This window comes from Marmota marmota, unplaced genomic scaffold (genome assembly GCF_001458135.2).
Source record: "Marmota marmota marmota unplaced genomic scaffold, marMar, whole genome shotgun sequence".
Taxonomy (NCBI): Eukaryota; Metazoa; Chordata; class Mammalia; order Rodentia; family Sciuridae; genus Marmota; species Marmota marmota.
Window position 1 is genome coordinate 14,669,463 of NW_026000093.1, and position 22,563 is coordinate 14,692,025.

A 22,563-nucleotide genomic window follows, 5' to 3' on the forward strand; every position below is an offset into this window, starting at 1 on the left:
TATTTTTCTACCACTTCTGTTAATCTTTGTGACCTGTTAACAAAGGTCACTGTCTTATTAGATATAAGGTAACTTGCTTAACATCTCAATGAGGAAAGTCAATTTCAAACCTGAGGTCTTGACTCACAAGTCCAATTGATTCCAGAGTATAAGTAATCTTCTCTATTAATAGTCTTCTGTATTTTAAGAATAAATATACATAATTAATACTCTAAAATATAGAAATAAACCTCCTTTAGTATGTATGTTTTAAAGAAGCTATGTCATAGGATTATATTTTCATACTCTGAGGATATTATTAATGCCATGATTCTGTTTTCTTATTTTATCCTCACATGAAGCCTTGTGGTGCTATGGAGCACTCAGGGATGAGGGTGGAATTTATAGAATGTGAAGTCTCTTCATATAAATGTATAGTATTCTAGCTAAATTATGTCAGATCCTCTCTCATTTCCCAAGCCTGTGCCTCAGTGTTAGAATGGGCAGCTCTTCACAGTTCAAAGTAATGATCGTGATGTATATAGAACCACGTTGAGATGGTGAGATCCCCATGGTGGGGTAGTGAGCAGCCCTTAAATCAGGCCATCCCAATGTTGACCAGTGGTCATCTCATTGCATTTTCGGATTAATACCAATAATATCTGGTATTATTATATTAAGCTTCCCAATGGGAATCTAAGTGAAAAACATTTACAGTGATTTCTTTTTAAAAATTCACTTTACTATGTATTTTACTGACCAAATTTGTCTTTAGTTCACCACTCAAGTACTCCATGGTGAGGCCTATGGCTTTGGTTTCTGCTACTCTTTTCCACCTTCGTTTGCTAAGCTCAGGCCTTGTCCTGGAGCACACTCACCGAGTAACTGGACCTGTACTCTACAGCTGAATCTGGTGCCCACCTCCTGCTGATTCTCATTCGTGAGCCAAACACGCTGGTTGTTGTGACTTTGCTGCCATTTTTATAAACTGCAATTCCACTAGCCTCAGTTGTGACTAAAAGTTTGCAACATCCCTTGCACACTTTCTTTGGCCACTAAGTAAAACCTCCATAGTTACCTATCAAGCCTGTTCAGTTCTGGTAAGCCTCATTCACCATCTCTGCCCAAGTTTGCCCCAGTGGCACATCATATCCCAGTCTTGGGATAGAGAAATAATATTGCCAGTTCTACTTGATCAGCCCTGGGCAACTATACCACCAGAATGAGTCCCACTGTAGATATTTCTTTGTGTGTGAATTTATATCTTTATATCTGTTCTCTAGCCTGACGGCATTTTGTATATACTGCACAGGGATATTTTTAGTAATAATATCATTTAAAAAATTTTATTAGTGCATATTTGTTATTACAGAATAGTGGTTTTCATTGTAGCATATTTAAAAAATACTATTCATTTTCCTTTTTTTCTGCAGCTTCAGTTTTTTCCGGATGCATTTGTTAAAATGAGAATGAACCAGTTAAAAATCTCTGAAGAGAAACTCTCCTTTTTGAGCCTGAGGTAGCAGCCTAGTTCTTTAGTCATACTCCCATGAAAGAAACTTGCATCCAACGACTGAGTACATAACGGCAGACACCCAAGAGAATTATGACGAGGCTGCCAATTCTAAGAAGGTGTGAGTGTGTTGCTGCCCCTCCAAGCTAGAGCTCAATCAACAAAAATCGTCTTTCTCTGACTTCACAGAACTTGTATGGCTGGCAGTATTCTATTTATTTAATTAACTTTCAGTTAGTATTCCTCAGGGGTAGATAGAGATGAAAACCTGAAAGTTGTCTTGCAAGATGTAAACACTTCCTGGCACATAGATTTAAACAGAAGAACATAACTTTATTATTTTAAAACTTTAGCTATCGGTTCACAAGCTGCCTCACCAAACAAACCCACAGCTGATTGACCACCCATTATGTTACAGGGCATCTCATTAACTGCTGAGAAGAATCTGTGCCTTGGCCTTGAGGATCAAAGTTATGCTGATTTGAAACACAATCCACCAAAGAAAAGTCAATTTTAAATTGTAATGATACAACTTAATACAGTGCATTTGTTTTCCCAGTTGGATTGCAAACCTCTGAAAGGATGAATTTCTATCTTGTATTTTTTTTTTTTAATTTTGAAACCCTGCTATCTCAAATGCCACATACAATATTTTACCCATACTAGAGATAACATTTCACTTGTGTATGCAACTAGCAATCTTTAGATTGCCTTATAGAGAATATTTTCTAGAAAACTTCAGGATTGCTATAAATTCTAGGGTTGATCTTAGAGTTTGGTGAGTTAGAGATCAACTCACTTTATTATAATTCAATTCCAAATGCATATCTTTGCTCACTATGCTCATATTATTTATTACATGGACACTTATATATTATGTATGTGAATAGGAGGAAATTTTTATAAAAGTATAAGTTTTTACAATTAGCACTTCCTTCTGTATAAGATTTGAAGGAAAATATATGACCAAATAGTAAAATAAAGAGAAACAGGCCAGGGAGAAAATATCTGGTTGAGCTTTCTGAAGGTCAAATTGTAAAAGAAGGCACCATTGTACAGCTCTCATAATTCAGGAAGAGAAACTGCCCATTTTAAGAGAATGAAAGAAGACTTTCCCAGAATGCTATGTTCTCAGTGTTTGCATTATCTTTTTTTGCAATCCTAACCCCCAAGCTTATAGTATTAGGAGGTGTGACTTCTTGGAGGGAGCTAGGATCCTCAACTCAGTCATGGGATGCACATCCTAAGACACTTTTTATATCTACCTGAACAAGATGCACTCTTCCTTTGGATAAGCTTACACTAAATCAATGTTTTGTTGAATCTTTGAACAATGAATTTATTTAGTTTTCTTTGGAATAGTCACTTGGGACATTTTGTTGATTCTTATTATCTAGTCACTTTCATATTATTCCCTGGTAAAATAATTTTCTAGCTTTCTAACAATTCCTGTGGCCTGTCTGTTCAGTATTTTGGGTATGGTCTGTAAGATAGATAACCTATAGAAAGAAGGCATGGGAATGCCTGAAAATTCATCCCTGAATCAGCCCCAGGGCCTGAGGATTTCACAGGTCCTCAAATCAGTGAACATTGGTGAGCTTGGCCTTGGGTCACTTTTTTCAAACCTTTTTGAGGTCTTTCTCCTTAGTCTAGTTTTTTATGTGCCTAGAATCAAGAGATTTCATCCAGTCTCCAGTCAGTTGTGATGGGCCTTTGGCCAATATCTGGAGGCACAAGGCGTGATCTGAATCACTACAGTTCCGATGAAGTCTTCTCCATCTAAGATTCTGCCTCTTTCAGGTCAAACAGTCTGCTTCCTGTAGGTCTTTTCACAATGATTCTAACGGATATTCTTATTTCTTTAAGAAGCACTACACCATCGGGGACTATTTAGAAATTCAGTGTTTACTTTTGCAGGTTTTTTTTTAAAATTGATTTTATTTTTTTAAATACATGACAGCAGAATGCATTACAATTCTTATGAAAAATTGTGCTCTATATGTGTAATATCTTTATATATAAAGTATGTTCACACCAATTCATGTCTTTATACATGTACTTTTTTGTATTACAATTCTCATTAAACATATATACCACAATTTTTCATATCTGTATATAAAGTATGTTGATTAAATTAAAATTAGAATAAAAAACACTGAGGGGGTTGTCTTAGATTATTTATCAGATGAGACATATCTTTCTGTATTAGTCTATCTTATGTTGCTATAACAAAATACTTGAGGCTGGGTACTTCATAAAGAGATTTATTTAACTCGTGGTTCTGGAAATTTAAGAACATGTCACCAGCATCTGCTTAACTTTGAGGTGCCATGGCAGATGGCATCACAATGGTAGAGCAGACAGAAGAGATCACATAGTAAGACAGGATGCAAGGGAGAAAGCTGAGCAACTGAACTTGCTTTATAATGAGCCACTGCCATGAGAACTAATCCACTTTGAAATTCCTGCATTAGTCTTCTCCAAGGGCATGTCCCCATGACTTAACCACACCCTACTGTCTCCACCACCTCAACTCAACCAAACTGGAGACCAAGATTCTAGCACATGAAGTTTGGGGTACACAGTAAAATCACATACAGATTATAGCACCATCCCTTTGGTAATTTCTTCATTCTTATTATGTAGTTATTATTTTTTTACTTCAGGGAATAATAAATGTTGGCTTTATAATTGTAAAAACTGAATGATTGTCATGAGCTCAAGTTGTGTCTAAATCAGCTGGAAAGCCATTCTCATTTGTATTTGTGTCAGACTGGTCTTCTACATCTAAATCGTCTTTCCTTTTCTTTCAGAGGAAATACAATTAACTTTTGAATATCAACTTTCTACCCTGCCACCTTGCTATACTTTTATTAATTTCAAGAACTTTTGTTGTTGACCTTTTGGAATTTTCTACTTAGACAACTGATGTCATAGCAACATTTTTATATTTTTATGGAGCTGCCTCCTTCTCATTTATTTTATATTTTTTCCCTCTTGGGAGATATTAAAGAGTAATAGAAAAAAAGTATTAAGAATATTCAGAATAAATAGAATAAAATGTTCAACAGAAAGTAAAAATAAGTTATCACATAGTATTTCTCTTTGTGGACAAAGAAAAATGTTTGTAGCTACTGTTACTGTAATGACAAGAAAAAGAAATTTTAGTTCTAAGAAAAAAAACGTTTGGCATGATTCAAAGACATTTAAAATTTAGCTCATTAGAATCATATCAGCACATTACATTTCTCATGATTTAGCCTTCTTCACTATCCTAGATGAGTTTTATGAGTTAAGTGCTTCTGGGGGCTGGAATGTACTCAGTGGTAGACTGCTTGCCAAGCATGTGTAAGGCCCTGTGTTTAATCCTAAATCCTGGCAGCCGAGGGTGGGGGAGATGACATTGGTTCCATAGCTTGTTTAAAATTAAAAATTATATCTGTAAAAGCTGATTTCAACTGCATGGAATGAGGATATGAATAATTTTTTAAAAAGTTTTATGAAAGTCTTAAAGTGCTATAAATCCTATAACTCAATGTTTTAATAAAACCAGTAATTTCAAGACACCTATTCATTTGTCTAAGGGTTTAGATTTAGTCAATATTTGAAATTCCACATAACTTCTAAATAAGAAACAGATCTAAGTACCAGTTTGCTGAACATAATTTTTATTTGCTTTCTTAAAATGTCAATAGTTTATCAAAATATGCAAATAATTCAGATAATGGCACATATGTCCATTTTGATCTCTTAAGTGCTCATGTATGATAATAGCTAAATAATTTTATGATTTTTTTTTTTGCCCTGATTTTCTATGTGTCCGGGGGAGGGGGATAAGATTAGAGTACAAACTCCTTTGCTTGACCTTTTGGTGTACTGTAAAGCAAGTAGAACACCCATGAGGGGAAAGACAAATTTTGGGATTTTTTTATTGCCTTGGTTTTATTATATATACCTCTGGCTTCAAGACTCACTACAAGGCCTGATATTCATTTTTCTTTGGTATTTGTGTTGCTGGTGGGTACCCTTTATCCAAAGCTTTAAATGGTATTACATAGTCATTGTAATGGAAGATGACTCAAGAACTCACCCTACAATAAAAAGAGTTAACTTTTTTTCAGGAATGAACTAAGATTTCTGGATACCTTTCTGCTCTGGATCAGCTTAATATTGGCTGTAGATTTAAAAACACACACACACAACAACAACAACAACAACAACAAAAAACCTGTCTCCATGGCCAGTTTTGTATTCCTTTGGTCAAAAGGGATGACCGAAAAAGAAAAATAGCTCTGACAGCAGAACACTAGAACTGGCCTGTAACTAACTCGCCTGTCATTCACAGCTAGGCTCTGGAATTCTCCAGTTAAACAATTGCACAGAATACCAATTTCAGATAATGCCACTTGCATGGCTGTGAAAGATCAAGACAAAAACAAGAGCATACCTCCATAACTTCTGCACACAAATAGTGAAAACATTTCAGACTCTTAATATGATCAAACATCCCCCATCATGGCTAATATGTGATTACTCATTTTTAACTTTTTGTTTGGTTTTTATTCATTATAGGTATACCTAATGGTGGGGTTCATTTTGATATAATCATACATCCATAGAATATAATTGACTCCATTTCAGTCTAGAGTACTTCTTTCCCTTCTTCCCTCCCTCCTCCTTTTCCCCTTCCTCTACTCTTTGATTTCCCTTCTATTCATTTTATTTAACTTGTGCTTTATAGGTATACATAAAGGCAAAATTCACTGTAGTATATTCATAAATATACATAACATAAGTTGGTCAACTTCATTCTACCCTTCTAACTTTTCCTGCCCTCTTTCTTTCTTCTCTATTCCCTTCCTATGTTCCAATGATCTCCCTTCTATTTTCATGGTATCCTCCCTTTTAAAAAATTATTTTGGTCTAGCTTTTGCATATTAAAGAAAACAGTTGACCCTTGATTTTCTAAGTCTGGCTTATTTCATATTTAGTATGTTGTTCTCCAGGTCTATCCTTTTTTTTAAAGCAAATACCATAATTTCATTATAACTGAATAAAAACTCCATTGTATGTGTGTCTATATACCACATTTTTCTTTATCCATTCATCTGTTGATGAGCACCTGGGCTGGTTCGATAATTTGGCTATTGTGAATGGTGTTGCTATACACATTGATGTCCCTATATTACTATAGTATGCTTATTTTCGTTCTTTTGGATAAATAGCAAAGAAAGTAGTAGCTGGATCATATGGTGGTTCAATTCCTAGTGTTTTTTTTTTTTTCAGTTTTAGAAACTTATTGTCACTGTGAGTATGACATGAATAAGAGGAAATAGAGTATGTGGATCTTGCTCTCATGAAATTTACAAATGATCAAGAAGATCATAAAAATGTCAAATGGTGTTACAGCAATTATGATTCGATTCTTAGTCTTTTGAAGAAACTTCATACTGCTTTACCGAGTGGTTGTACTAAGTTTTAGTCCCATTGACAATGTACAAGTGCACATTTTCCCCCAATCTTTGATGATTGCCATTCTAACTAGAGGGAGATGTGGTCTCAATGTTTGGATTTGCATTTATTTCCTTAATTGCTAAGGAGGCTGCACATTTTTCATATGTTTGTTGGCCACTTGAAAAATTTAAGTTTAGTCCTTTTGCCCATTTATTGATTGCATTATTTGGCATTTTTTTGAGTTCTTTATATATTCTAGATATTAATCCGCTGTCAGAAGAATAACTTCCAACTATAGGATCTCTTTGCACATTCTAGTTTCCTTTGGTGTGCAGAAACTTTTTAATTGGATGCCATCCCACTTATTGATTCTTGATTTTATTTCTTGAGCTTTAGGGGTCTTGTAAGGAAGTCAGTACCTGCACCAATACATTGGAGTATTAAGCCTATATTTTCATTTGGCAATTGCAAAGTTTCTGGTCTAATCTCTAGGTCTTTGATCCACTTTGAGTTGATTTTGTGCAGGGTAAAAGATAGAAACTTAGTTTCTTTCTTCTACATATGAATATTGACTTTTCTCATCACCGTTTATAAAAAGGCTATCTCTTTCCAATATGTGATTTTGGTACCCTTACTGGGTATCAGATGACTGTATCTATGTGGGTTTCATCTTTTGTCAGATGAATATGTCATCTGATCCACATATTCTATTTTACTCCTTTAGTCTTCAAGTCTGTTTTAATGCCCATGCCATGCTATGTTACTATTGTTCTGTAGTATCATTTGAGATCTACTTTTGTGATGCCTCCAGCATTGCTCATCTTGCTCAGTATTCTTTGGCCATTCTGGATATTTTTATTGTTTCAAATGAATGTTGACCATTTTTTCTCCTTCTGTGAAGAATGTCATTGCTATTTTGATGGAGACTGCATTAAATCTACATAACACTTTTGATAGTATGGCCATTTTGACAATATTGATTCTGTCCATCCAAGAACATGGGAGGTCTTTCCATCTTCTAAGTTCATCTTCAATTTCTTTCTTCAGTTTTCTGTAGTTTTCACTGCAGAAGTCTTTAACCTCCTTGGCTGGATTTATTCTTAACATTTTTGTTTATTTGTTTGAGGTTACTGTAAATGGGATTTCCTAGTAGATTCATTATTGGAGTATAGGAAAGTGATAGATTTGTGAGTGTTGACTTGTATTCTGCTACTTTGCTGAATTAATTTATGAGCTGTAGTAGTCTTCTGGTATAGTTTTTTGGGTCTTCTAAATATGGGATTATATTGTCAGCAAGCAGAGATAATTTGAGCTCTTTCCTACTCATATCCCTTTGATTTCCTTCTCTTGCCTGTTCACTTTGGATACAGTTTGAAAGACTATATTGAATAAGAGTGGTGAAAGTGGGCATCCTTATCTTGTTCCTGTTTTCAGAGGAAATGCTTTCAGTTTTTTTCCCCCCACTCAATATAATGTAGCCTTTGGGTTTGTTATACATAGCCTTTATAATGTTGAGGTAAGCTCCTTCTATTCATCATTTCTCCAGAATTCTTAACATAAATTGATGCTAGATTTTGCCAGTGATTTTTTTTTTCTGCATCCATTGAGATGATCATGTTGTTATTATCCTTAATTATATTTATGTGGTGAACTACATTTACTGGTTTGCATTTGAACCAACCTTGTATCCTTGGGATGAAACACACTTTATCATGGTGTACTATCTTCTTAATGTGGTCTTGAATGCAGTTTGCCAATATTTTATTAAGAATTTTTGCTGTCTGAGTTATTAAGTATATTGGTTTGAAGTTTTCTTTCCTCAATATGCCTTTGTCTGATTTTTGGTATCAAGGTGATCCTGCCTTCAAGAAGTGATTTGAAAGAATATTTACTCCCTTTCTGTTCTTTAGAAAAATTTGGGTAGTATTGGCATTAGTTCTTCCTTGAAGGTCTGGAAGAACTCAACTGAGAATTCATCTGGTCCTGGACTTTTCTTTGTTGGAAGGCTTATTAATTGCTGCTTCAGTCTCATTGCTTAATATTGGTCTGTTTTCTATATCCTCATGGTTCAATTTGGGAAGGTCATATGTGTCTAGATATTTGTAAATATCTTCTAGATTTTCAGGTTTATTAGACTATAATTTTAAAAATAGTTTCTAATGATCCTCTGAATTTCAGAGGTGTTCGAGGTGATATGTCTTTTTCCATCTCTAATTTTTTTGATTCGGGTCTTCTGTCTTTTGGTCAGTTTGGCTAAGGTTTGTCTATTTTGTTTTTCTTTTCAAAGAACTAACTATTTGTTACATTGACCCTTTGTATATTTAAATTCTCAATTTCATTAATTTTGCTTCTGATTTTAATTATTTCCTGTTTTCTACTGATTTTGGAATTATTCTTCTAGGGTCCTGATGTGTAAAATTAGATTATTTGGGATCTTTCAATTTTTTTGATGTGGGCACTCAATGCTATAATCTTGCCTCTTAGAATTCCTTCATACTATTCTAAAGATATTGATATGTTGTATCTATGTTCTCATCGGTTTTTAAGAATTTTTCAGTTTTCCCCAATTTCTTCTATGTTTCATTCCTCATTTAAAGGTGTATTATTTAATCTCCAGGTGTTACGATGGTTTGTTTTTTTAAGTTCTGCTTGAGGTCTACTTTGTCTAAGAGTAGCTACACTTGCCTGCTTTTGGTCTCCATTTGCATAATATCATTTTCAAACCTTTCACTTTCAGTTTGTGGATGTCTTTGCTTGTAAGGCGAGTCTCTTATAAGCAACATGTGGTTGGGTCCTATTTTGTTATCCATTCTGACAATATATGTCTTGTGGTTGAAGAGTTTAGACCAATTATACTCAGTTGTTATAGAGAGACATAATTTTCCCATGTTCATATATGAAAACAACACTGTGATTCCCATCATCATGTACATCCATAAGAATGGGACTCTAACTGTAATAAATTATATTCCATTTCATTATATCAAAACGAATTCTGCTGTCCTGTCTAACTAAAAAGAGCCAATAATAATAATAATATAAACTTCTAAAAATACAGATTTGGAATTTAGAAGTCTAATCTGGAGAAAGACCTATAGGGGTCAGAAATGAAGATGAAGTTTTTCATGAGAAGATGGTAAAGTGAGTAGAAGGCTAATAAGATCTGGAATTTGGAAGAATTCCATTAGTAAAGGGGAAGATCAGATGAAGAACATTCAGACAGACAAGAGAACTAGGAGATAAAAGAATACCCAAGACATTATGAAACATAGTAAATACATAATATTTCCTGAATGGATAAATAAGGATTATAATTTCCAGTTACATTTTTTTCCCTCTCAAAATATCTTTTTCTATGTTAGGTAAAATTTCCTCTGTTGCTATTTTCTGCTTCAATTGGTTAATCTAAAAATCTTACCATGATCTCAGATTTCCATTCTCTTAAAAATACTAGCAAAGTAAATATACTCAATCCTATTTGTAGTTCGTAAATTACTTTGCTAACATTTTAATGCCTGAGTAGTCTAGTGGCCCTAGAATATTTAGAATACATAAACAAAGAAACAGGAAATAGTTAACTGCTGTTTCTGCAGCAGCTCAGTAAATTAGAATAATCAGATGCATCTTGGGTAAACGCATGTGCACATAGCTGTAAACAGTAATCTCCATTCTCTTAAAAGCATAAATCACTTATTGCAACAATCCATAATCATTCTCATTTCAACTTCTAGATGAGAATAAGTTATAATGAGAGAATTCATATTTTCTAATTGCTTTTTTTTTTTAAAGCAGAGAAAGGTGAATTACTAGAAAGGGGAGAAAATCTTGTCAACTAATTGAAGAAAAAGAACTTAAAACATGTCCAAATAAAGATTAAAAAGTTTCAGGCATGCAGGGAAGTCCACAAAGCACATCATTTTTTTTTTTCTCAGAATCCAACAGAACTTTGTATAATAGAGGCAGAGGTTAGATAGTACCATGAGTTGCTGTGGAAGAAGAATTTGGTGGGTTGGCCACACTTTGAAAAGGCCTCCATTCTGGGTATGTGCCAGGTTTCCCCAGCACCCAGTACACACAATTACTGCATTTGCATGTGTAAATTGGGTAATGGCGTGCCTAACTATCAGATTTGTATGTGAAAATGCTATCAGCATATGCACTATTGGTTGTGTGCCCACGAAAAAGGGGTCTTTTAATGGGGTTGCATTAGTTGGGGAGGAAAATTTCTAAGAAGTTGAGAACATGTCCTACATGCCTGGATCCAGTGTAGATGCCCCTATGGATAATTGGCACCCTCGATAATTACTTTGTTGTTGTATATTCTCTCAGATTCTATCTAGGGGAGGAAATTCATCAGAGGATCATTTGACCAACTCTAATTAGCACAGAGTAAAATTATACCCAAGTTACTCTTGGAAGTGCCTATCTGAGCCAAATGAACAGACTGCAGCACAACCAATCCATTCATCTTGGCCATCTTAACAATCAACATGGATCTCTACAAAACTGACTCGGTCTCTTTTTTTTTTTTTTTCTTAAGGCACAACATTCCTCAAACATCCTTTTTGTCACACCATTTTACTTCTCTAAAGACTTTAGTGTTTCTCAATTGCCTGTTAAAAGGAATAGACAAAACTGTCACCCTGCAAAAAATAAGAAATCTTAATGATCATTCATTCAATCTACTTTAGTGGATTTCTTTTTTGAATTTCCCATGCTTATTTATTAATATCTTAGCATCAATAGTCTGTCTTAGCATTTGCTCCAGAATAATAATACTCATGTTTCCTAAGTCAAAGCCAGTATACATGATGGGAACATAATGGAACTAAATATCTCAAACTGGAATTCGCTTAAAAAAAAAAAAAAAAGATCTGGGATATTCGCTTTGTTACAGCCAAAAGGTGACTTATTCTGGTGTAGCTTCCTTCTCTGATGATCCTTACTTCCACTGCTGTCCCCCAAAAAACACCAGTGTAAAGCAACTTTTATGATATATCCCCTTAAAGTCCTACTTTCTTCTGTCCAAAGTAAAGCCTTGTACATAAGTGGCTCATCCCAATTCTAGATTTTAATCTTTTGTCAAATAGTTTAAAACAAAGTTGTGTAACATTGGTCTCCTTGTCACCCATCTTTCTTTCCATTCATCTTAAGGTTCTTTCAGAGTAATATAAGAAATGTCTGGAGAACTCATGAGAAATGCAGATCTGTGTTTAATTTCAGACCTACTGACCGGAATTGGGGGCAGGGATGAGGCCTGCGAATTCTTAATTTATCAGTTTCCTCGATCATTCTTGTTATTATTTGCACACTAAAGTATGCGTGTTGTGCATGGTTTTATCTTAGTTTGTTATATACTTCTTCCATTTAGCAGTGAGGATGATCTGCACTGAGTCGCAGCCTAACAGGATCATTATACTGTTTTGTAGTTATGACAAAGAAACTTAGTACGAAAATATAACATGACTATTCAAAATAAATGTCATAAGATAAAACATGCTTTGGTCTGGGGGATCTCTGCCTTCCTCAATCTGCTAGCTTTGCCTACAGATATTTGCAAGAAATGGCAAACCTGAGAGCCAAGATCATCCATACTCAAGGTTTACATGTAATGGGCACTCTCAAGGGTTATCCCTGCCCTAAGAAGGCATGCAGTAGGTGATAAGAATAGACTGATTTACAATCACTCAATATCAGAAAGGTGTAACATTACATTTCACAAATAGTATTCTGCTAGATTAGAAAATATCATAAACACATTTGGAGAATCCTCAGTCCAGGAACCATAAACCACTTTTTTTTCCCTCCTTGCCATTTTAATTTAGCGATCTGTTTTGGATTACATAAATAAAAATGAGCCTGTATTTTTTTTTTTTTTTTTTTTTATAAATCAGCCTCTCTACATAGAAATCACTAGTTAGATTGAACATTAGAGCATATATAAAATTGCATCCTTAAAAGACATGAAAACATTTCTCAATGAGAATGAAGCTGTTCACGGTGACCTTCATGTTGAACAGTGGGGGGTCAACAAGGCACTAAATCATTTTGATTCACAGATGAGATCAACATATTCATATTTGTTTGCCAAATGTGTATTTTAATTTAAGCTTCCTCTGATTGATGCATGTAATTTATGCTGCCTAGAACTAAGGCGTCATATTTTTCTTTTTTCCTAACTAACAGGGGGAGACTTTCTTGGAAACAGATAAAGGAAAGAGTCCAGTAATTTGTAGCAATGTGACTAGAGCCACACATGCTCTAGAATTAATGTTCTTCATTAGGGTGAGTAGGATCAGCTGTATGTATACATCAGGTTTTTAATTAACTCAGTCCCCACAACAGGACTCATGATTCAAACTGTTAGCATTTTTTTTTCTTAAATCACAAAATGAAAAAATTGGGTGGCACATCTTTTTCACACGCAAAATAAAGGGGGGAGGGATATTCAGAGAAATGAAAGGCTCTTTGTACTACATTGAGAGTGCTCAGAAGATCTTTATAATCCTGTGTTAATCAGAGAGCGTGGCATTGAATGATTCCAATGAGATGCTGCAAACTCAACCATTGTGACAGTTTTTTCCTGTATATTAGATATGATTCCAACTTATTTATCTTAATATGTTTAAACTAACATTTGGAATTTGTTAACTGCCTTGTTCTTGCAGAACTGACCTGGTGATATTTTAATAAGATACTACCAATTTAAGGAAACCTCAGTAAAGCAACATGAGGAGCTCAAGCAAGGGGTGAGGGGAGAAACTTTTTATAGCAGCCTCATTCTGAGATCATATTAACATAAATTTGACAGTTAATCTCCATATTGCAAAAAGGCTGCCCAGACTTACTTAATTAAACTTAGAACAAATATGTTTCTTTATTTGCCAGGTACAGTTTTTAATCTTAAAAATACCAAGATCCAATTACAATGTGCAAGTATGGTATAGAGCAGGAGCATGGGGCAGTAGCTGGTGGGACCAGTATTGACTAAGGATATGTAGCTAAGCAGAGAGCCTGGTTTCCCAGCTAAAACCAGATCCCATCTCCTGAAGGAAATCCATGACACATACCAGTAATTTGTAAAAGTCATTTCTTTAGATTTTAGAGGATAAAATTAAATTTGCTTGTTACGATTTTTCTCAAATCCGTTTGAAATCTATTATTCCCTAAATACTTTGAATAAATAGTTTGTGTGATTACTCTAAGAATTATCCCAAAGACTATATTGAAAATAACTATAGAGATATGAGCAAGACCTTGATTGACATCGAAAGGCCTTCTGTTTGTACTTCAGACTGTTCCATACTGAACTGCAAACCATTTAACCCTTTATGAATATCAGGTGGTTCTTCCACTGAGCTTAGCAATATTTCAGTTTAGTGAAGTTAGCATGTAATGACTCATTCATTCAGTAAATATTTGAGATACATGTTTGTATGTCAGTCCTTCTTCTAGACATTAGTGAACAAGACAATATACCTGCCCTCAGGGAGTTTCCATTCTGATGGAATAAGAATAAATCTATTCTATAACATCAAGCATTTTAAATTCTATGAAGCAATATCATACAATGAGAAGGGAAAGTTTGGCAGTGGGCAGGTGATACTTCAGAGAGGATGAGTAAAGATCTTTCTGAGGATATGACTTAGGAGCAGATTGGAATGAAGTGATAAAGCAAAGCTTGAGAATTCGGGAGGAGAGTGTTCCAGGAAGAGGTAGTCTCAAATTTTCTGAATGGGCTCCTAGACTTTCATAATGTCCTCCCTGCCACCCTACCTGCTTTGTAGCTTCCACATATGAAAGAAAAATACCATACTTTTCTTTCTGTGTCTGGTTTATTTTGCTTAACATATTTTTCAGTTCTATCCATTTTCCTGCAAATGAAATAATTTTGTTGTTCTTTACAACAAAATTAAAACTCCATCATGTATTTACACCACATTTTCTTTATCCATTCAGCTAGATTGATTTCATAACTCGGCAACTGTGCTGCACTGAATCTGGTTATGCATGTATCTGAAGTATGCTGACTTTAATTCTTTCAGATAAATACCAAGGAGTGGTATAGCTGAGTCATATGGTAGTTCTATTTTTAGCTTGGAGGAACCTCCATATGATTTCCATAGTGGCTATACTGATTAACTTTCCAAACAAGTATATAAGGATTCCTTTCCCTGAATCCTCAACCAGTATTTATTATTATTTGTATTCTTGATGATTGCCAATATAGTTATGGCTAAAGATGTTGAATAGTTTTTCACATAATTGTTAGTCATTTGTACTTCTTTTGAGAAATGTCGGTTCAGCTCATCTGCCCATTTATTGAGTGGACTTTTTTTGCATGTGGTCTTTCTTTATGTGTTCCCGATGTTAGTCCTTGTCAGAGTAGATGACAAAGATTTTCTCCTGTTCTGCTGTGCAGAAATACTATCCCATTTATCAATTCTTGGTATTATTTCCTGAGCTTATATAAAGGTGTCCTTTTCAGAAAGCTATTGCTTGTATGTTGAAGTGTTTCCCATTTTCTTCGAACACTTACAAAATTTCTGGTCTAATTCCTAGGTCTTTGATCTATTTTGAGTTGACTTTTGCACAAGGTGAGAAGGGTTGTTTCATTCTTCTATATATGTATACCCAGTTTTCCCAGTCTCGTTTGTTAGAGAAACTGTCTCTTGTCCAATGTATGTTTTTGGCACTTTTGTCAAAAATCGGATAACTTAATGTGAGTTTGTTGGTGTCTTCTATTCATAGGTCTATGTGTCTGTTTTTATGCCAGTACAATGCCATTTTTAGTATAATGGTTCTGTAGTATAATTTAAAATTGGGTATTGTGATGCTTCCACCATTGCACTTTTTCTCAGGATTGCTTTAACTTTTATGAGGATCAGGAATAGGGAGAAAGAAGGGGTATGGGAAGGTATGGAGGAATGAAATTGATCAAATTGTATGCATGTACAAACATGCTATAAAAACACACTATTATATATAATATGCACCAATAAAGATATTTAGAAATATATAACATGGTATTCAGCTGTGTACAGAATAAATGGAATATATAATGACTATAACTGTGTATAAAACTAATATGCAGATAGTTATAAAATGTTACAGAACATCCAAGAACTTGAATGGAGGGCTATACTGTGGATAGGAATACTTAATACCTCCCCTAGTTTAATGTATACATGTAGTAAAAGGACAATAAAATTTGAAAGGAAATTTTTTTTTCCATGATTAAAAAAAAACACTAAGTGGGAACTAATTTTGGCAAATAAAGTAGTAGCCAGACTATCGGAGAGCTTGAGTGGGATGGAATGATGGCTTACCAAGTTTGGCTCTAGGTTAATGGTCTTGCCTCATTTCCTTCTACCAGAGCTCTCAGAAATCACAGATTCCTTTAGGTTTCAGTTTATATCTGTGGTGGGATAGTGTTGGTGAACTGCTATGGGGGAAGCGACAGGAACCGGCTTAAATTTTACAAACATCTCTTTGGCTGTATGGGGAGGATATACTCTGATGAGTCAGGAAGAGGAGGAGAAAGATGTAAGACATTGTGGTGGTAATAAGGGTGGAGGAGAGAAAAGTGACCAGTTTCAGCATATATTTTGAAGGTAAGGCTGATGGGATTTGCTAATGGATAGGCTGCATTTTTTTCCTCGATGAACTCAACCATATATAGAATGTTTTCTTGAGGTCACTGTACTACAAAATAAGAAAGCCAAATGATTTTAGAAATGCAGCAAATAAGGAAGCCTTCTCAGAATAGGCACGTGTCTGGTTGGATGTCACAGATGACTTATAGTCTCACAGTGGTAAAGGTCATCAGAAGTCTTAAGCTTTGCCATCTGCTTAAAAATCCTAAGGTACAAAAAGAGAATTTAGGAAATCCCTGCATAGGTCGTATGTATGCTCATGTGTCACTCTATATTAAACCTCCACCCCCCCACACACACAAAAGCATCCATCTAAAAGTAGAGACAGTGACAGGAGCTCAATATGACAGTGGAAGTACTCTGCTCTCCTATGATCTAAGTAAGAGATCTGCCCAAACCAGGGGAAGTTTTACACCCACAGAGGATAATTTGCCAGACGGTAAATCCCAGGAGGAAAAGACTGTATCCTTATCACGAGGTCATATTGCATGCTAGATGGCCTTTTAATCTTCATTGAAATAAAGAGAACTAAAAACTATAAGGACATTTTAGAAATAACTTATAAAAATAGCTCTAAGATAGCTATCCTATGCAAGCAGCATTGTGGCTCAATGAGAGACTTCAGGTAATTGCCATTTGCCAGTTAAAGATATAAAACATTGCGGTCTCTCTCTTCCTGTAATGATCACGGTCATCTGTCAAAAGTGAAGAGCAGGAAGTTGTCACCCTAAGGAGAGAAGATCAGCTATGAAAATTTACTAGAGGGAGGAAATGTCTTCTTCCCTTTGTGGTGAAGAAGTTGGCTGCCCTATGTGTGCATCTTAGGCTCATGGGTCTGTCTTCCAATACTGTGGGAGTACACTGGCACAGGCTGCTGTTGCTGAATTGTAGTCTTTCTGTTGCATGTTCCATGTACAGTGAACTCCAGCCTCAGATCTTCAAGATCAGGTTTCAGGCTATCAGCAAGTACTAATTGAATTACAGTACTTTAAGTAGACACAATGTCTGTTTTTGTTCTGAAGACAATTTGGTTGTCTGCAATAGTTTGACTTCTGCAATTGCCTTTCTTTAGGGTTTGCTATGGTTTGGAATGTGAGGTGTCCTCCAAAGGCTCATATGTGAGAATAATGCAAGCAATGATTGGGTTAAGCATCTCATAACCCAATCAGTGAATTAATCCCCTGATAGGGATTAACTGAGTGGTAATTGAAGGTAGGTAGGGCAGGGTTGGAAGAGTGGGTTATTGGGAGTATTTAGTGAGTTGAGCTTAGTCTCTGTTTCCTGATCATCATGTGAGCTACTTCCCTCTGCCATACTCTTCCATGATATTATGCCTCATCTCAGACCTTGAGAAATGGAGCCAGCCTTCTAGGGACTGGGGCCTCTGAAATCATGAGTCCCCAAATAATTTTTTCCCCTACAATTGTGCTGGTCAGGCCTTTTAGTCATACTAGTGAAAAAGGACTTAAAAGACTAAAGTAGGGTTCTTAGTCATCTCAGAGCAGTGAACATTCCAGGGAGTTGAACCTCCTGTATCAGGATACCAGGGTGTTCAGGCATGAGTGAGGAAAACCTGAGATTATTAATACCTTGAGGCTTTACAGATTTTTAGTTCTTAGAGCTTGCTGTATTTCTTATTCTGGCATACATGTTATTGGAAAAATTAAATATCAGGCTACAGTAAAACCAGGAAATAGGATTAGAAACAAAGCCAGGTTCCTCTGTATCAATTTAGGATTATTCATATTCAGGTTTTTGTCTGTCTTCCTGTAAATTAAAAAAAATAGTGATAATTGTAGATAACTTAATATTCACAGTTGATCTGTTATGTGATTATATTGTCCAAACATTTTTTTTAAATGAAAACATCATTTCTTTTCTTCCTGACAGTATGGTATGTATTATAGCTCACCTGATTTCAAACTATTTTGTGCTATTGGTATTGACTCTGAGAAGCAGGTCATATTATTTAATGAAAATGAACTTTAAAAATGGCTACAATGAAGTACTTTGCTACACAAAGAGAAAATATGACTTTTTGCAGTATGGGCAAGAGTGAGCTGGAATGGATCACAGAATAGTCAAAGCTAAACTACTGTGGAGATTTTATTTCAGAATCGATAAAGAGGAAATTGTCTTAATTTACAAAGCCCTCATATTCCTATTCCTGGTCAGAAGGGGAGAACTAATCCTTGATATTTAAGATTGATGAAATAAAATTAGATGTCACAGTACACTTATCCTACACTTGAAAGGCTGTGCCGCAAAACCCATTTTTACAACTGAAACTGAGTTACATATTGCCTTTGTTTGAGAAAATTAGGGACTCCGTTTGCAGCCATCAAAACAGATATTATCAACACAAGTATGGGAAATGGATGATCACTTTGGAACTATGATTTCATATATGTTTCTAGTCACCAATACTAGGAAATGTTGTCAAATATTTCTGAGAAAGCTCACACTGTCTCCGTAGGTTGATTAGATGAGCTCTCGTACATTGGAAACCTGACTACTTTCCAACAACTTGATTTCACAAATGGAAAAACAGCATCTGTTTTCCTGCAGCTTCACATATGGCAATCATTGTTGCTAAGACAAGCTGAAGCAGGTAGTCCGTGTGACAGTGCCCCTCTGGAGTGCTGCAGCCTCCTGGGACCAGATTACATTGGTCTGCTGTGAGGAGCTCAGGCTCCCCAGGCAGTGGAGAGTGCATATTTAATCAACATATGCAAAGCATCCGTATGAACAGCAAATTACAGAGAAAATGATCAAATGCAATATTTAGAACCTTCCTGTCTGTATTTGTAGCAGGCTAATTTGGATAGGTGTACTTCATGCCATACTCCGCAGGTATGAGTATTGATTTAAAAAAAGATCCGCCAGTTGATTGCAGAGTCGAAGGAGTTGAAATGTATACATGCAAGAACTAAGGTAGTGCTTGTTATGGAAAAAAATGTGACCGACACATTAACTAATAAGGAGGGATGAATGGTGGACAGAAATGGGAAATAGTTTCCATATAGACGGATTATACCTCTGTTGAACTTAAAGCATCCAGAGGGATAGACCTTTTGTGTTTTATAATCATAAATCTATATACCACACATAAGATTTCTTAATCAGTGGCCCATTTCTGGGGGAAAAAGTCATGAAGCTGAACCAGAAGCCCCCATCCCTGTTGTTTTTTTTTTCCCCCTCCAAAGATCAACATTTGTGTCTTAAAGGTCAAGAGACTGGCAGCAGTAGAATTAAATTCCAGAATACATCCACCAGCCAGGTATACTGCCAACAGATGCTGGTTTTATGAAACTGCTGTGCTAGTGGCTTTAACCCTCATTTGGAAGTATAACTCGGTCAACTACAGAAAGATGAGTTTCTGAAGCAGTCTTAACTTCTCCCAAATATCACTATTGCTAAACAGTTGTTTATAAGAAACTTTTTTTCAGTAGATTTCTATGACAAGTTCATAAGATAGGCACTGGAAAGTCTGGAAGTGCTGCATCTCTAATTATAAGAGCCATGATCCCTAACTGCAAATTCATCCCTTTTGGGGGGAGATCAATTTTATTCTAAAAATTATCTACTGAGTCAATGATAAATTTGAAGCATTTTCTAAGGTTATATGTCAAAAGAAGGTTTCCATTTGAAAACCAAGAAATTATAGGTAAAATGTAGAAAGTGAAGGCAAGTTAAAAGCGACATCTTGGGTTAAAGACTAAAGCACATACAAGTTGGAAGAAATCACAGCAGAGACCCCCCCCCTTCCTTTGCAAAACTAGATTCCCACATGTTTTAGCAACCAAATGACCTGACAAGAAGTAACTAATGGAGGGATAGTTTATTTGACTCAGTTTCAAAGGTCTTTGTCCATGGTTGGCTGACTCCATAGTCTGAGCCCAAGGTGAGGCAGAACATCATGGTGGAAGAGCACAGAGAATGAAAGCAGCTCAGGACATGGCATCCAGGAAGCAGAGAGAAAGCTAGGGTCAAAGTATAAACCCCAAAGGCATGGCCCCAATGACTTACCTTCTTCAGGCAGCCCCTACCTGCCTACAATTATGGCTCAGATGATCCGTATCAATGAATTAATCCACTGATTAGGTTAAGGCTTTCATAATCTAATCATTTCACCTCTGAAAATTCTTGCATTGTCTAAACCATAACACCAAATAGAGATCAAAAGGAGGGGGCTGGGGATGTGGCTCAAGCGGTAGCATGCTTGCCTGGCATGCACGGGGCACTGGGTTCGAGACTCAGCATCACATTAAAATAAAGATGTTGTGTCCACCGAAAACTAAAATAAAGAAGAAAAAAGAAAGGAGGGGTCATCCTGTCGGGGGCTGCATTTCATAAATTAGCAATTTGTTTTGGGACTTTAATCCCTGAAGTATACAATCTGAAAAGTGTTAGATGTTGGGTTTAATATGACTCTGAAAAGCTGCCCTTGTAATCCAGACTCAGCTGTCAAAGGCTGTGATTACTCCCTATGAAGTCCCTACATATGTCCTTCAATAGCAGGGGAATGTCTCCACACCTGACCAGCTCTCATCTCAAACCACTCCTGGGTCCTTTCTCCTTCATCAATTTGGCCGCCTCCTTCTAATGGCTCATGTCACTCCCAGATATTACTTGCATTTTCTCACATCTGTAGAGAAAATACTACTAGATAGTAATACTGTCTGTAGTACTGAGCCTTATTCAAACAAAGCCCATCGTTGACTTCAGTGCCATCCTACATAGCTTGGAGACAGAAAGAATTGGGAGGTAATATACACAACATTCACACCTTGTCTGTGGTCTGACTTTCTATGGTTTCAGTTCTCCAGTCAACCAAGGTCAGAAATTAAATGGAAAATTTCAGAAACAACTCACAACTTTAATAACTTTCATGATAGTAAATTATTGTAAGTGCCCTATTTTAGCATTTGTTGTTAATATCTTATTGTGCCTAAACTTTAGCATAGGTATATATATGCAGGAAAAAACAGTATATACAAAATTTGCTACCATCTGGGGTTTTAGGTATTACCTGGTGGTCTTATAACATAGTCACCATGGATAAGTATGAATTATGATATGCAGATTCTCTTTTCTACTCTGTGTCCTTGGAAAGTGGATTTCTTAATTTCTCCTGATCTCATTCTCTACAATGAAGAGAGATGGCTTGAACACTGAAGCTCCTCAGAGCCCCAGGGAAAGAACTGCTTCTAATACCCTTTCAACCACATTATGTGAGTAACACTTTAAATTTCTCCAGAGATGCTGCAAAAAAAAAAAAAAAAAAAAAAAAAAAAAAATTCCAAGGTCCTATCTTATAACTACAGAATCTGAATCTCCAGAAGACTCTTAAATACAATAGAGTCTTATGCAAATCCAGTCACTTAGATGTTGTGCACCCGCCCAGTGGTGTTTTCAGTTCCTAGCTTCTGATTTTGGGCCTGTTGCTTGATTTCTTCAAAACTTTAGTTTCATTAGCTATAAAATGGGCTAATTCCTCACAAGCACTTTGAAGAAATTAAATGAGATAATACATGGAAAATGCTCAGCTTCGTTTGGTACAAAGGAAATGTTAGATAGATGATTGGCATTGGCTTCTATGGACTTTATCCTGGTATTGAAATATATAATCAGAACGCAAAGAGAAGTAGTTGCACATTAATAATATATGCAAAGGGGTTGATAGAGGAGTGTTCAGAGATCTCTCTGAACTAGGAATTTTCCTGGGAGGTGGGCTAAGGGAGACATCTATCCTTCTGTAATAAAGTATTGTTACTGTGAGAAATGTCAAAGCCCTTAATTGTGTTAGGACAGAAAAACAATGGATTGAATACTGCTGCTTTGATAAACTTTTTTTTTTTCTCCCTCCAGACAGTATTATTCAACTCCTCACCTTTAACCCAGGCTTTGCTTTTATTTTCTACTCTTACAAAAACCTGGTACCAAATTATAGAAACTCAT